Below are 17,777 nucleotides of genomic sequence, written 5' to 3'. Positions count from 1 at the left end.
AGAGATGACTTTTTGTGTCAGGTATTCATTGTAGTTTCAGAGCTGTTGCATTTTTAAGTGTGTTTGCAAACCATCTTTGGACTTCTTGGACCCACTGCAGTCATGATTATTTTAATCTCTTATCTGAAGGCTTCCCATGATTTCTATTCATTAACGTGAAAAAGGCAATCAACCACATAGATTTAGATAACCAGAGCTATGAGGAGCATCTGTTTTCCAGACATCTCTGTGTTGTACGTGACCTATGGTCCGATTTGGCTGAAATCTGATAGCGTTGTGTAATTTTGCATGCCATCATTAGAACATTCCTCCGAGGGGCACCGGAACAGGCCCCAAGCCTGGGAGCAGCGTCTTTGGGTGATCTTCCTGCTCTTAAGGAAGCTGCCTGCAGAATCACGTCCAGCACGTGTTGTCGCAAAATGGAGTGGTTTGGACTGCTTAAAGAATCACCTCCAATGGTATTAGCAAAAATGATTTAATAGGAATTTATAAAAGCGCAACTTCACAGAATTAAATGGCAAGGTTCACTCTATTACTTAATATGTGGACGAAATGTACACAGGAAAATTAAGTTAGAATCAAACTAAAATTATGTATAGAGAAACCATTGATGCAAAAGGTTAAGAGAGAAACATGCAAAGAAAAATTGGGTTAGAATTGATTTATCATGATTTGTATGGAGATTGGGAATGAGAAAAGGTAGGGGAGGCCCCCCTGTTGAGTCATGAGGTTCAGAGAAGACCCCCTTGCTTTCTAAACTCCTCTCAGAGTCTAGGTGCGGCTGGATCAACTCCTTGCCCCAGACTTGGTCAACAGTTTATGTCTAAAGGGATTATGAGTATAATAGCAGCCTGAGATTCATTCACAGTTGAATAAAGTTCACAACAGTAACTTATGTATAGATTTGAAAAGCAATATTTGTAATATACTTGCTATAGAATATTCAGGTTAGTACACACATGCACAAAGAGATATACTTATAAGCAAGTAAAAGAGGTATACGTGTTAAAAAATTCCCCTTGAGTTCAGTGAGAATATTCATGTCAAATGCTTCGGCATCTTTCTCAGCAGGCAAAGGGTTGAGCCTGAAGGAGTGGAAAGCATCAGCCCAAGTCTTGTTGGCTTTCGGTGACAGACCTCCAATCTTCGCAAACAGGAAAGTTTGCGAGCTCTGAGAGGCGTCCCACTCAGAGGGAGATGCTGGTCGCAGCCTGCTGCGGTCCGGGAGAGCTCAGAGGGTCTCACTTAGTACCGCTGCTTATATGTTTGGAAGATGATTGGCTTCAGTCATCAACAAATTACTGGGATTCCAGTAGCACTGGTAATGGTTCGCATGAGTTATGATTTCAGATAAGGAAGGCTCCAAGGCTGTCAGAGAATGACTTAAGATTCAGATATGGGATGTTCCAAGGCTGTCGTGAGAGGACTGAGATATGTCCCAAGGTTGTCAGGAAATGACTAATTATCCCTACTCCCATCCCCAGCCTCCGCCAGGCAACAGGAGTCCTTGGGACGGTCAGTGCGGCTCCCCGTCTAAGCCATGCAAGAGTTCCTGGTACGATCAAGGGACGCTGAACTGCCCAACTCATTACACTTATGCTAAGGCCTAACGAGACTTCCCAAGTTCACAGATCAGCCCAGAGAGGGGGAAGAAATGCATCACCACAGATGTGGAGCAGTGCCCTGAGGATGGGCACGCGGTCTTTGGTAGGCAGGCATGAGCTGGCCCGCGCGCTGAGCCGCACAGTAGCCATGTAGCGGCGTTAGCGCGGCCATCAGCACGTCTCACAGCAAGGTTTAGTAGCTGTGATTCAGTCAACCACAGCAATGGCTGTCTCAGCGCACAGGTTTGCACAATGGTTTGCAAAAAGCATGCAGACACATTCCCTCCTTCTAGCTGCACCAGGCCTACACGTGCAGAGAAAACGGAGGCTATGTGTATGTCAGCCAGCGACTTGATGCATTTGGAGTGGATCAATAGATCTACTGTTAGATGCTGAGCCTTCTACATCTTCAATAAATGTGGTCTGAAGTTTTGACTCAGAGTAGGTCTAACGTGGTGCTCTGGACCAAATGTCTCTGGCGCACATGCAGCTAGAAACCATCTGACGTTTGGTTTGGGCATTGTGGTTTGGATTCCCGCATGAGGATGGAGCACATTTGCGGAGCATCTGGTGTGGGGGCTTGAGATTTTGTTTCTCCGAAAGAAATCTAGTTTGTATATACAAACCCCATTCCTTTTACGCAACAACGTGCAGTAAGTGTGAACAACTGGGGAATTTGATTCAAAACTGCTTTAAGGGTCCAAGCCAAAAAGTCAACGTAGACACAGCCTAATTAATTTTCTAGTTATATTTGGTCACTTGTTCAACATTTCCTTCAGATCAACAAGATGTGTACGATACATGTAACTTAAACCCAGTGTAATTCCATATGCCTTCTCTTGAAAGAGCATGTAGAAGTAGCTTGAAATTGAAGAATGGGCTATAATGAGGTGGAAAAATCCAAATGTATTATTTCAATGGCTTCCTCTGGAAAGAAGCATGACTTTTATCAATATGAATTTTACTTATGTTGTGATGCTGCATAGATAATGGTTTTAAATGCCAGAGAAACAAGTTAAGCTATCAGAAGTCCTGAGATATTGGCTACCACTGCAACGTGATTGTTTACACAAACTTGTAAGTTATGTTATATTTTGTTAAATTTTCCATGCAGTTTATACAGGAGGTTGGACAAAGAAAGGGATTTGAATGCAAAGCCTACCTAAATCTTTTGAAAGCTTAAGTGCCTCTACCTTTACAAACTTGGGAAAAATGCAGCAGAAGAAAATTTAAAAATATATATTTTAATTGAAATTATAATTTCTAAACAACACTGGGAGTTGTGCCCAGGATGAGAGGAATACAAATTATATCCACTGACATTCAAATAAAAAAAATCAACTATAAATCAAGTTTAAAGCTAATCCTTTGATCTGTGATTCAAATGAAATCCAGGTCAGTAATGACTGAAAGCTGTTATCATCAGGATGACCATTCCCTAAAACAGTTGAGGTGGTCTGGCTGATTTCCCTGAAGACTGGTGGGTGTATCACAAAACTCTCCATCACGCTTCCACCAGACCTAACAAATAACATCGATATCTGGACAGTAAGCAGGTTGAGAAGCATAAAGACAGAAATGCCTTCTTAAGCCTGCTGCCGCTTTCATTCGAGGTTTGGGCAGAAGGGTGAGACAACGTACGCAAACCTGCAGTACTGCGCTACTCAGCATTGTACCTTCTCTGCGAGTTAAGATTGCGGGGCTCTCCCAGTCCATTGCCTTTCATAGCTATGTAATTCTTCTAAAAAATCTATTTATTTGCATACAGGTTGCATAAAAATTGAGTAATAGAGTAATATTTTAAAGCAGCTTACCAATGTTTAGTACTGTTCAGTGAAGTTCAGAGGTAGTAGTTGTAAACATTTCTCATAAGTCTCAACAGAAAAAGAGCATCTGTAAGGGTAACTGAAATCTTACCTCCAATGTAAATCCTCCAATGAAGACATAAAAAAAAAAAAAAAAAAAAGAAAAAGTCTATGTAACATTATAATAAAATAAATTCCAAATTTTTACCTCATATTTTATTAATCAGTACCTTTATGATCTGATATGTGGCAAATCTAGGTTTACATCATTACACATGAGGATAAAAGTCTGAGCATCTTTAACCCATGCTGTCTACAGATCTGGTGCCAGAATTATTATATTGAAGTCACCACTCCAGATGACAGCAATCTAATGCGTTACCAGCCAAACGAATATAAAAGGGAAAGATTAAAAAAAAAAAAAAGCATCATAAATAATCCTCTCTAGCAATATTGAAAGTGCTTTGAAGCAACAGTTCACTCCTTACTCAGAAAAGCTGGAGGCTGCAAAGGTCTCCTAGATTACCATAGTAACTAAAAGAACAATTTAAATCTGCCTTTTAAAGAGTTGTAAATAATGCAAGTGTAATATCAGTCACTGCTCATTGCCATTTCACATGCTCCAGAAGACAATTTGAAGAAGATTGTGGTATCACAGTTCCTCTTGTTTGTAATTCCAGCATAATAAAATTATGTGTCCCAATCTATCCCTTTCTCTGTTGTTTCTTTCTGGATCTATCTGATGAGAAATAAGAACTTGTACAACAGGCTTCATTTACATGTCTCTGTGAGAAGCTGAAATGGTTGTAGACATCCACTTCTCTGTCCAGAAAGTGTCATTATAAAGGGTGGAGAATATTAATCAGACTCTCTCTATGTTTGTGTGTGCCGAGTGTTGAAGGATCTGCTGGAAGCCTGGAAGCACTACAGTGTTGGTACACAGCTGCAAAACGCATGTAAGGGTCTTCAGCGTATCTGCAAGAGTAGAAACACACAGCTATATGGGTGCTGCTTTCAAGACTATTAAAAAGATTATCAGAGAAAATCTTCTGGATGAGGATATAAATACAAGGACAAAATGGTACTGATGATCTTGTACAGATTGCTGTAAGTAAAAAGGGACCTAAAATTCCAGTCTTGTGTGTTGGAAGAAAAAATACAGCAGGCCAAGAAATTCCTGAAGAACCACATAGATAGCCTTTTTTGTCATCTAGAAAGTAGGTATTATAAATAATTCGGAAGATATCCAAGGTATATGTATGAATAGGAAAGATATGGCTGAGGATTATATGGAAACTTGGAATTCTGAGCCAATTCCCAGATGCTGTTTTAATTCCATATGGTGTGCAGTGATTTTATAAAATACAGTAAAGCAGTGGCATGTGATTTGGAAGAGCGAATGAGTGCGTGCTTTTAAGCATTAGGCCTTAGCCCCTCTCATGGGTAGGTGTGGAATTTCATAGCATTCCTCCCCTTTGACTGGAATCAGATGGTTCTGTATCTCCTGGGTCAACCTCTCATTGTCCTGGTAGTCATGAGAGGGATGAGAAAAGAGCCTTCTGAAAGCAAGCTGAAAATTATTAGCAAATTAAGTAAAGCGCTGCTTAGAAATTATTTTCTTTAGCAAACAACATATACACGTTTTCATCTCATCTAATTACTGGGGTGGCCCTCTTCAGATACAGGAAAGGAACAGATCCAGTTTAAATCCTTAAGACAGCCCAGCGTGTTTTGGGATCTGGACAAAACTGTTTTCTTTCCAGAGCCTCTGTCACCCACATTCATCTTCCCCCTGGAGAAGCCATGTTTTCTCAAAAACATCATTTTCTCCATGCTCTCTGGCTCTTGATTAGTATATTGCTTGTTAGCTTCATCGCAGGGCCTAGAGATAAAGTCTTCCTTTTGCTCAGACTGCTCTTGAGCCCAGGCAGCCTGATGCACTGAGAATATATACCTGTGGTGTGTGCGCCAAGGCTGTTTGGCCATGATCCAGGCAGCTTTAGTGTCTTGTCCTAAGGGGAAATGTTTCGTTGCTGCCTTTTCTCCCTGGCACCATCTCAGGAAACCTATGCATAATATGTATTTTCAAACCAGTAATATTTACCACTAATCTTTACTGTATTTATTGCAGGCGCAATGGGAGCAAATAGGAAAATCCTCTAGTGTAGAGTGATACATCCATAATTAAAAGACAGAAAAAGAAAAGAAAAAGGTTGTTGTGACAGACAGTCTGCTAATATATATTCAATACAAAGAATAAAGTTCAGTGCAGATTATTAAGGCATGAGCCTTTGCCTCTTTAAAGGTATGGGGACTTTGTTTATATTGCAGTATTGGTATGAAGTGTACAAACCCTATGATGGCTCAGGCAGGGAAAGAGTAAAAGAAATAAGGTGGTTTAGGATTGGTGGTAGTCTTGTGTTAAAATAGGCAGGACCCATATAGGTGGGCATAGCACTGAGTCTTAGAAGAAAACGTAGCTAGTTGTAATCAGTAACACAAATAAGAGGACTTACTTTAATGTAATTTCTGACTTGACAGCATTCTCTTAAATGAATATAATCCTTAGCCTGCTAAACTTCAGTCTAACACTATGTAGAATTTGTAGCACTTCCATTGCACTTTGAAGAGGCAAAGCACTGTGAAGTATTGATCATGCAGCAAAAAGATGTAACTGAGTATTTAAAAAGACTGTGGTAGTTTTACTTGGGGATAGAAAAGACTGCATCAGTCTCCCAGCTCTTGTTTTTGGCAATGAGAAATTGAAGCCCCAAACTGAGATTTCCACTGAGTTAATTATTCTCTGTAATCCTCTGGTTTTCCAAATTTATTAGAAAGATCAGTAACAGAAGTAGTTCTGCAACAACCCCCTCAATTTTATACACAATGCACTTTTTTTATTATCCAGTGATTTCATATCCATTTTGCCTGACTCATTTTTTCTATGGTGCCACTCTTACTTTGTATTATAGCTCCACTGAATTGAATTTGCTTTGTGGAGAACTCAAGTGCCCCAGCAATGGTACATTTAAAGATAGATAATGGTAGGTAAAATAACAGAATAAGAAGGGCTAAATCCTGCTGACCTTTGTTATTACCTAGGAATTCATATGGTTGCAATTTTTAGCTGCAGCTGGTTTTCACAATCCAGTTTAAAATCCATCAAAAAGGAACAGAAATATTCTTATATGATTTCAACCCTACCCAGCTCCCTTAAGATGTGTTGCTATAAAATAACTATACTTTTGAAGATGGGTGTTTTATCCATAAGATTAGGTGAAATGAATTTATATTGTATATTTATATACTCTCTAACATAACTTCTTCTAGCGTCACAAACCACAGCTGAACTTTCACTGGTGAAGTACCATGTTTCCATAATGCTTCCAGGTGAAATGGGTTTCACAGCTTCATTTTTTAAAGTTTTTTTCCCAAGTAAAGCTCTATTTAAGTTTTTAAAATAAAGAAGACTCTAACCTGGGTAAGCAGAGGACATCCACTGTTAAGTTTCTTCGAGTTATGCTGGTTAAAAAAAAAAAAAAGGGCACTCAATAAATTGTAGGAGAGAAAAGCCTACAGATAAAATAATGGGGATTATACCCAATGTGTGTGCCTCTTCAGGTTCGTAAAACACAGTATTAACAGCCATTTAAGTGTAAAAGCATACGTTCAACATACTTAAGACACCATTTGTACCCTACATGCTGTAAATTTGGTCCAGACTAGCCAAATCACAATTAGAAGTAGGATGCTGCCAAATCAGTTTTATTCCATATGTAACATCAGTACAAGATGTAAAATCAAGTACAAGGTTTCCCCGTTCAGTGCCAGCTACCCTATTAGTTAACCTACAGATGCATTGCTTCTTCACAGCGCAGCGTTGGATTTATCCACAAGAAAGTGTTTCTATGAATCATACATTAGTGGTGAATTATGTAGATATGAAAGCATGTATCACTTTCCCATCTGCAACTTCACTTTGTATTGCTCTCTCTATTGATTTGGAAATAAAAACCCTTCTGGTTTTGCTCTTATCGGTTGCTCATTTGCAGTTCCACGTTCTGCCAGGGTCGCCCGACGTGATTGTCTCATCTGCAGCTCCTGGCTGGCCTCTCCGAGCCTTTGCTCTCGGACTGCACTGAGCGTGTGACAATACCCAACTCAGATGGCAGTCGGAACAGGGGCACTCTGTATCGCCTCACTGTGAACCTGCTTCGTTGCAGCTGGGACAGTTCTACTCTACTTTTTTGGTTTTTAAATTGAAATGCATTTTTTTTTTAAAATGGGTCAGCTACCTCTTGTTTTCAGCGCTCATTTTTCATGTCAGAATCTACACAACTTACTTCATTATGTTACTTTTGTACCTTTGTGCTTCCAGAAATTCTCAACTGTTTTTTCACACCATAACTGAGGCGTAGGTAGCTAGCAGGGCACCTATGCCTGTCAATGCATTGCATGTAGAAGGAAATGAATTATTTAAACATTACCCATTTGCAGCAGTGCTGCATAGGTATAAAACTCTGACATAACTTCTGTGAACTTGTGCCAGTAGCTTTAGGGATCTGTTAAGTATTCATTCAGAGTATCCCTGTAAGAGTCACTTGCACATTTAAAAAATTTACTATAGTTTATAAGCCACTGGATATTTCAATACTTTGTTCTGTATTTCAGAGGATAAATTATAAAAAATATTTGCATCTTTTTCCTAGGTAATTTTAAAATCAAAGTTCTTAAGCAGCTATCTTTCTTAGATATTTAGTAGGAGAAACGTGGAAAGTGTATATTCAATTGCAGAATAAGTCTCTATTTCAGAAAAAACAAAAAAACAAAAAAAAAGTTTGTACTGAAATTCATCTCTATTCAGCAAACCATTTAAACATACCACGGCTCCACTGGAACTTCAAGGCATACTTAAGTGGCCTGACAAATAGCGATGAACTTAAACAAATGCTTAAAGTTAAGTGCTTTGTTGAAACAGAATTCAGTGATGCAATTCCCACCCTGTAAATTATTAAATAGATGCAGGTGAAACTGTAAAGTATGAACTTGAGCAACCTTACTAACGAGCCTGAGAAAACTTCTCTGGTAGGGAATCAACAATAGTTAAAAATATGTGTGCTATCTTTTTACAGAGTTATACAGTTTGGTTACATTTAGGTACAAACCCGGTATTTTAAAAAGCATGTGCAGAAACAGATATACGATGGAGTTTTGTATAAAAACAAACAAAAAAAGATTTAAAAAATACAGCTTCCCTAGCAGATGAGCATCTGCAGCATTAAATCCTGCCCTGATTTAGACAATGTCATGGCAGTAGGAATAACTGGTGCAACATCTGACCTCTTGATGCTTTGAGTTTGGGGGGATACGGCCTGGATGTAAGTTCTATTTTAACGCGGGTCTGATTGGATTATTGCTGTGGTCTCTACTAGCCTTAAAAAAGCTATAGGGTAAAACACGTGAAATATGTTCTCCTATATATGAGTTGTCAAAATATTTGAACCTGACCTAATGACAAATTGTTTTATGCTAAAGCTTATGAACTACATAGAAAACGCCAAGATGGAAAATGCATACCATTAGTAAATTTGACCTAGGGAATGTTTGCTGGATAGTTTGTATGGAAAAAAACAACTGACAAACTTCAAGGAGAAGGGTTATTTTCTTTTTAAAGCTTCTTAATGCAGTATGCCCTGCTCCCAAAGGGAATGACTCATTATCAGACCTTCTCTTGACAAAGAATAGTTAATTGTCACTCTAAAAATTACTCTGTTGTTTATGTATTTCTGATTAGAATCTGATTACACTCCATTTGCCTAAACGTGTAATGGTAGCACCAATATTCATCTATGAAACTCTAAAAGAGCTAATTACCCAAAGCTTAGACTAATTGTCAGCATAATAGACAGAGAACAGGGCTTTGAAGTAGGAAGTATTAAGAGAAACTGCCAGTTGTTCAAAGATAGCCAGTTGGATATGTAGATAGCCATGATTTCATTAGCATGTAAAGCTTTTACTGGGCAGAAAGCCACCCTGGTTAAAAAATGAAATGAGGAAATGAGAAAATAGAAAATCCATTTGTAAAGACTCAGGTGGGAAACAAAGAAATTAATGACAGGGATTAAAAGTAACAAGGTAAAAAAAAAAGTTACTTACTGGAGTACTTGCGGGCAACTGGATTAAATGCAGTAAAAGGGCACTTTTAATAAGCATTAGGAGGAAAAGAAAGTAAAAGAAAGGAAGAATCCTACATCAAGTACACATGAAGTACAGTAGGTAAACAGTACAAGAGATTTCTGTTTGGTATTTGGAGCAAAGGGATTTTGTATCCACGTGAGAAAGAGGCAAAAAGAATAAATATCACCTGCAAGAGAGCAAGCAGGCCAGGATCTGTTTAAATTAAACTTCAGCCTTAACAGAGTTAGGCGAGTACCTGTCTTCAGCTGCTAATAATGTATTTCCTTAGGTCATGGGTAGTTCCAGAAGAGTATTGTCAAAGTTGCCTCAATTTTTAAAAGCTTGAAAGGACCTATTGAATAATTAATGATGTCATTCATAACCATAGCAAAGAGATTGCTAGTTTGGCATCTTATTAACAAAAATTAGACATTAAAATATAATTAAGACCAGTCAACACGGCATCCCAGAAGGTAGATCTTACTATAGTCCTCTTGCTGGGGGTGTGTGTGGTGTCTGTGCTTCTTCGCTTGCTTTGAAAAGTGTGTAATTCTGAGTGCTAGAGACGACTGTGTTCACCTAACAGCCATTGATTCCTTCAAAGCTTTTTAGTCGATACCACAATAACACTTTGATTTAAAAGAACTTCCATTATACGAAATTAACATTACACGGATTAAAAACTGACTCACTAGTTGATCTCCAGATGTCACTGTTAATGAAAAGACATAAACAAAGAAAATTATTGTGATGAGGGTTTTTTCCCAGAGATCGATATTTTTTTGCTTAATACTTTTATCAATGATCTAGACAACATAAAATATTACAGTAAAATTTGCAGATGATAGTAAATATTGGAGAGCATGTACTACTTTTGCCAGTGGGGCTGAATCATCTCATTGAGAGTCACAATCCAACAAAAAGGCAAATTAAAAGAGCCAAATACAATGTATTACACGTGGGATCTGACAACATTAGCTGTATCTATAGGGTAGTAGGCTCGGGGTCAGAAAGAGTTTTACAATGTGAGGCTTGAGAAATGCAGTGCGTATGGTGTATCAAAGACTGAAGAGAATTAAACTGACTGCTAGGTATAGCAACGAGCAAAGGAGAGAGCTCAGTCAGAGCTGGCTTTTCAACTTGGATGTCAAAGGTACAACACTATCCAGTGGCTGGAAATTTGAAGTTGGCTAAAAACAAACTTGAAATGAGAGACGGCCTGCTAGCAGCAAACCTAACAGTGGGAATAGGTTATTGGGGAAGGTGGAGGACTCGCACTTACTAAGTGGGTGAAAACCTAATCAGAATTCTTCTCCACACATACAATTTAGCCTAGTTTCAGGATGGGTAGTCATAGTGCTGCATGTTTCTTTTGGTTAAGGACTCTATGAGGTTACCTGTATCCAAGTAAACTGCACAGGGCAAGAGTACGGGCTCAGCATTGGCAATTTGCATTGGTCCATACTGTTTAATGACTACCTAACACGTGGTATAGTTACACGACAGTTAACACGCTTTCAGACAATACTGAACGTGCAAACAGACAGCCCCATCCCCTAAGCTCAGGGAATAAGTGTGCACACCAGGCAGCACAAGTGTGGCCGGCTTTACTGGGCGTAGAAGGAAGTTTAGCCACGTGCATGCAACACACTGGGTCACTTGGCCATAGGGTCAGAGAAGAGTCGTATGTAGTAGTGTAGAGATGTCCCTCTGCAGTCCTGCTGGAGGATAGGACCACTGTATTGCCCTGAGCATGTTCATTACGTTTGCAGCTCTTTGTTAAGACAATGAATGTATTAAAATCTTGTATGTCTGGACTTCAGCTGGTTGGCCGTCACAGTAAGGAAAGGCTCCTCTCTGATGCACAATAGCCCAATTGTATTTTGTGGGTAGAGGGTTATGTCCCTCTGACACGCTGGAAATGAGTCTCTCCTAGATCTGGAACATCGGTGGGAAAGCATTTAATTTCTGAAATCATATGGAGAACCTTCCTTCTCAGATGCTTGTCTGCTACGGCTTTTTCACACGGTGAACAAAGTGCCAAAGCGTTCAACAAATTTATAAATGGGAAAGAAGTTGCTTCCAAGTCAGGGGGATCCTATCTTCCTTTGGAGCACAGGGCATGGGTTTTCTCTTAGGATCATCTGGAGATATGGCACCACAGTTTTATGCAGGTTAAAGAAGCAGCCAGCCCCTACCAGGCCCTTGGTCAACCTTAGTTTCTCCTTTTCTTTGAGTATAGCACGCAAAGCTCAGCCTGCTGTGGGACAAGATAGCTTCTGCTGTGACTGCTGAAGATGAGTAACAAAGTCATTGGGCTGGCTCTCTGTGGCTGTGTCTTGAGAAAATTTAATAGCACATGGCACATGGTGTCTGTAATCCATCGACCCATTATGGCCTTAAGTGCTGAAATAATGAAGGTCTGTGAAACTTCCTAATAAATGTATCATGAAGGTATGTGAAGTATTATTTCCAAAAAGCATCCTGAACAGATGGGGCAGGTGCCCCAATCATCATACAAACAAATTTAATATTGCATACATGAAAAAAAGCGTTGCAAAACTTGTGCAGAAGAAGCAGCTTGCAGACTTAGTTTCCTTGGATGATGGCATTGCACAAACTTTGGGTGAATTGTTTATGGAAACCTGATGCTCCAGCATTAAATAATAAAATATTTGTTCAATTAACTTGCATGAGTTCATAGGTTAAGTTTCATGTTTTCTCCTTACTATGAAAAAAAAAAAAAGTAGGAAAAGAATAAGTTAAAGCACTGGCTATGAATCCTGATGGCCTCTGTATGTACATGTAGGTGCCCCCATATAGGAAAACTTCATACTCAGCTGAATTTTTCTCTTCTTTAAAAAAATGCAGTAGGGTTGAACTGACTTGACTGCTTTTGAAAAAACAAATTAATCTCAACTTGTGTAGACAGGCATAACGTCAGTGAACGCATGCCAACTTTCCCCTGCTGCAGCATGTGAATATATAGATACTAAAAAGGGTCTTTTGTAAAGTTTCTTTCTACTGGTAGCCTTGCAAATTAAGGGGCAAAGAGAATTCATGTCTGAATTTAGGAGCTTGCCATGATCTAAAACAGGTTGTTGGATTTTCTTGGTACCTACTATTATTCAATTAAAAGCATGGCTTATGCCAGTATGGGCTCAAGTTATTTCACTCCATACATCTTCCCTTGTCTGAAATTCCCAAACCAATCTGAGGCTCCAGAGAAAGGGGCTGCACAGCATACGGATTGCATATGCCAGGTTTCTAGCGTCACGTAAAAGTCGAACAAATTCCTGGAATCCCAATGTTTGAAATTCACGCGTGGGGACACAGGAGGGCACCACTGGGCGGAGGGATGGCTGCTGGTGGAAAATTGATGGCTGGTGGCACCTTCTGCAGGCTGCTCCTATGACACTCCTGGACCCCAGGCAGGGGACATGGCTGGTGGCCTCAGGGCAAGCCCCTGAGGTGCAGGTGGTGCAGCAGGGGAGCGGAGGCTGGAGACCAGAAGAACGGATCTCATGCTGTGTTAAAAGATTTAACGGATCGGCTTTAAGGGTATGCAAAATTTCTGAATATCATTTTATCGTTTTGTAAAATATGAACGGCCCTATTCATACACCTTGTTTTAATGGTAAGATACCCCCAGTCTTTGCGGTATGTTCTTAGTAAAATGTAATAATAGAAATAAGACAAAAAACCCCCTGCAAATGTTAAAGAGTCAATGGTATTTAACTTTGTCTTGCTTTCTCATCAGTTTTCTAGGCTGCACCTTTCAAAGTAGGATAATATTGACTAAGCCTCATTAAACTGATTTAGAAATTATTTTTTAAAGACAAATGCAAAATTAATGATCCATGTTCTAATATCAATAAGCCACTTCAGAACGTACATTGATAAACTATTGCTACTAAAAAATACTCTCCATTGGTCAAGAGTATGCAGAATGAACAAGATAAGGGCAAGTGCTGGACAGGCAGTTAGGAAGGCATGAAATTCATACAGGGAATAGCTGGTGAAGAAAGGGTGCTGTTGGCACTGACCCCCTATTCAATGAGTCAACATGAAGTTGCCATTGCAACAAGAACAATTCTCATCGAGGGATTTATTGGCAAATATGCTATACATAAGTCACCACTAATTATTCTACTTTCTTCAATACTGTTGAGGCTCAGCTGGTCCACAGTGTCCTATTGTGGACGTTACATTCAAGTCTCTGGAGGAGAGCAACAAGAATGATGAAAGTTTGGGAAAAACATGACAATTTGAATCAAAAAGAGAAGTCTGAAGGGAAAACATAGCTCACGATAGCTTTAGATGTATATGTAAAAGGTTGTCGTAAATAGGATAACATCAGTTGTCCTCCACAATCACAAGAGGAAGACAAAATTTAATTGGGTTAATTTGCAGAAAGAGAGGCTTGCGCAAAAACAGTTAATGGGCACAATAAGTTGCCTGAAGAGAATAGGCGCTTTACGTGAGGTTTTCAAAAGCAGGCTAAAAAAACATGTTGGATTTGGCCTGAAATATATTTAATCCTGCCTCACTGTGAATAGATGCCTAATAGAAGGCCTCAGGAGATCCTGTGTTTTATGATATCAGCTGTGTACTAAAGGCTTACCGATGGAATGTCCTGCTGAGGCTTTTTGCATATTTAACAATGTCTTTTTCAGTTCTGCCTTCTGTCATTTAATGAAGATTAAAAAACAATGAACCGGGAAAAAATTTTACCACCTCACATATTTTCCTTCACAGAACTGCCATTCACCAAGACCAAAATTGTACGAATGGAGGGAAGGAATGGGTAGAGTTGTTGCTGTTGCTGCTCCTGGTCGCCTGGGGACTACTGTCTTCAGCAGTGGGTTAAGCTGAAGCAGCAGCAGATTTTTTTTCTTATCCCGCCCCCCCCCCCCCCCCCCCCCCCCACTTCAAAGCCATTCTCTCCTCCTACCAACCGGGGGAGGATGCTTATTGTACCTGGTGGCATCCTCAGCTAGGCTCTGGCTGGGCTTTTTATTTATTCCATTTATCATATTTCCCTTTCAAAGTAGAGCAATATTAACATACTTTCTCTCATTGGTTATATTCCAACACCTTTTTCCACGGGGTCAGACTGGTTAGAACTGGTTTCCAATTAGCCTTAAAATATTAATTCATCACTCTGCTCATTACTTAAAAAAAAAAGAAAAGTATTTTCTTTTCGTCTCTTCTGCAGCCTCTGAACGCCGAAGGAGGCGGCTAAGTTGACAGGCTCACTTTCTTTCTCAAAATGTAAGGCATTTTGCAGTAGCAGAAATCTGAAAGTTCAGTTACTGATTCTTGCGGAAGACCTCAGGGACAGACTAAAGGAATTCAGTTGAAGTGCAGATGCTTTCTGATTCACGCACACAAGCACTCCCGCCCCGCTCCTTAGATTGTGATGCCGCAGCAGCTGAGGTCCACTTAGGATGGGGCCGCCGTGGCCTCACTCCTGGCCATGCCTGACCGTCTCCTTGTTGCCTGACTTTCTGGACAGTCTGCTCAGGAACCTGAACTGCCTGGGAACGAACCGTGGGGTTTGTCAGACGAGGCTTCGGCCCTTCCAGCCCCACAGAGCAGGGGTTGGGGGGCGAGGGGGGGGTGCAGGGCTGGAGCCGGCAGCGCCCCGGCAGCTCCGCTGAACCGCACCTTTAGCTTCACCTGGCAGAGCAGGAGCGCGGTTCGGCGGGCCGGAGGCAAAGCGGGAGCCGTGGCAGCTGCCCCTTCTCTCTGGCTGGGGACGTTCGGTGATTTCGAGGGAGCGGTGCCAACCCCCGCCCCAGGGAGAGCGGCCTGCGGCAGGAGGGGAGGCCGAGGGGTTCCACGGGCCTGCGCCGGCTCCTGCGGGCGAGGGGAGAGGGCTCTCGTCCCCTGTGAACGTCACTTAAGGGGAACAGAAACGATTCGGGTCAAAATCTGTGAGGAACGAGCTCTGGGAGCCGAGCCACGCTCTTGTTCCCTGCAGAAAATCGCCTACCCCACGGTCTCCAGCAAGAAAAAGACCACCGCGCCTCAAACCCAGGACTCCGGCCCCTCTGCGGCACCCCCAACGCCGAGACAACCGCTCGGGCAAAACACCCCAGCCCCTGCCCGCAGCCCCGGCAGCGCCCGGGCCCCAGCCCCGCCGCGGGACGGCGCGGAGGGCGGTGCGGGCCGCGGGCCCGGCCCGGCCCCGGGGCGGTGCGGCGGCGCGGCGTTCAGCCCCGGTAGGGAGGGGCCGGACCGCCCCTACGCGAGCAAGCAGCAGCCGCCGCCGCCGTCGCGGTCGCGGCGGGAGAGGTGACAAGCCGCTGCGCGGAGCCGCCTCCGCTCGGGTGGGAGAAGCGGCTGCCTTCCCCCCCCCCCCCCCCGCACCGCCACACGCTTCCCGCCGCCCCGCTCTGAGGTAAGGCAACCGGCGGCGCCGCCGCCCGCCCCCGCGCCACGGCGAGGCGGGGGGGGGGGGGAAACAGCGGGTCCTGCGGCGTCTCCGTGTCCCCGTCTTCCCCCCCCCCCCCCTCAGCCGCCGGGCCGGGCCGTGCGGGGAGGTTGCGGGTGCGCGGCGGCGGGACTTTTCGTTCCCTCGCCGCCCCGGGGGAGGAGCGGTGCCGGCGGCCCCGGGGGAGTCTGGTCTGGCGGCGGCCCGCGGCGCCTCCCTGAGCGGGGGGGGGAGAGGCCGGCGGGGAGCGCCCGGCCGAGCCGCTGCCCGTCCCGCCGCACCTGGGCGGGTGGCGGGCGGCTCCGAGCCCGCCTCGGCCTCTCCTCCTCCTCCTCCTTTCTCCTTCTCCTGCTGCTGCTGCCGCCCCGAGCCCGGCACTCCTTCGGGTGCCCCCGCCGCCCGTTTCCCCTTCGCTTTTCTGGGGGGGCCGGGGGTGAGGCGGCGGGCGCTGCCCGCCCGCCCGCCCGCCGCATCGGGTTCAGCGGTGATTTACGGTTTTGTTAACTCAGCATTTGGCACGGCGCGCTTGCGGGGAGCAGCGAGCGAGCGAGCGAGCGGGAGTCGTTAAGTTTTTGTTACTTCTTGGAAGGGAGAGGGAAAGGGGCTCCGTGGGGCCGCGGCAGCCCCAGCGGCTTCGTCCGCATCGTCCCCCCCTCCAGCACACACACCTCACGCCCCCCCCCCCCCCCCCCCCGCTTCAGCCGGGGGTCACTGCTGTGGCCAGCCGTGAATAACGCTGGGCCGGTTTGGGGGGGGTTGCGTGGGGATTGCCACCCGTGAAGGCGAGCGAGGCAGGAGGGAAAAGCTGTCAGAAATTGCACGGTTTTCGTACTGCTAGTTTTGTGTGGAAACCCTACGTATTCGTTCCTTGTATGTACATGCATGTCTATTTATCTGTGTATACATGCAACGCATACACGCATTTTTTGAGCAATGAGAACGTTGCCTGTCGGCTTCTGCTTCCAGATGTTTTGTTTTCTGTTTCTTTTAGGCGTATTTGCATTTCTGCTGGGAGGGGAACAGAGAGCAGCGGTGTTGTTGAGTAGGTATTTGAACAGTAGCATGGAACAACTTGTGTGCCTTTAATTCAGCTGCAGAGGATATCCATGTGGGATTAATATACTTAAGCGATCATGTCACACTGACGTATCTTGTTCAGACTTGTAGATTTTTAAAGCCGTGTGGACTTGTAGGTAGTAGCGGAAGTGTAATTAATTTTAAACATGTGACCTGGCCTAGTGCTTATGATTTTAACGTGGTATACATACCTTGGTAAATATGCATAGGTTTAGCCATCTGTCCTCCGTTTTCCCTTCGTGAGTGCACATACCACGCTGCGCAAAGGAAAAAGGTACCTGTGGTAGGCTTTAGGGCCAAATACATATTTAAACTTTTCCAGGAAATGCTCTAAAGTTACTGTCAAGAACTAGCGGAAAGCTTCTTTCACACAGTTTTTGAGTACGTTTAAAAAAAAAAAAAAAAAAGTTGCTTCAGCATCAGTGATGCCGATTTGTAATTTGTATTTGGCACTAATTCTATTTGCATACGTCCAGTACAGCTGATACTGCTGCTGGAAGGCATGTAATTCTTCCTGCTGTGGACAAGGCCCTTTTGTGTAGCGTCAACCTTGTACACTTTTGGAGGGTGTATGAACCCAAGGTAGAGCCCTGCAGTTTCTCTCTCTCGTGATAAGGTGTGTGTGTGTGCGGTGCCAGCCGGTCTTGCTTGTTGGAGATCTTAGCAACAAAACTT

This window comes from Aquila chrysaetos, chromosome 14 (genome assembly GCF_900496995.4).
Source record: "Aquila chrysaetos chrysaetos chromosome 14, bAquChr1.4, whole genome shotgun sequence".
Taxonomy (NCBI): Eukaryota; Metazoa; Chordata; class Aves; order Accipitriformes; family Accipitridae; genus Aquila; species Aquila chrysaetos.
The sequence above is the reverse complement of the archived record's forward strand: the minus strand, read 5'-3'. Positions refer to the sequence as shown.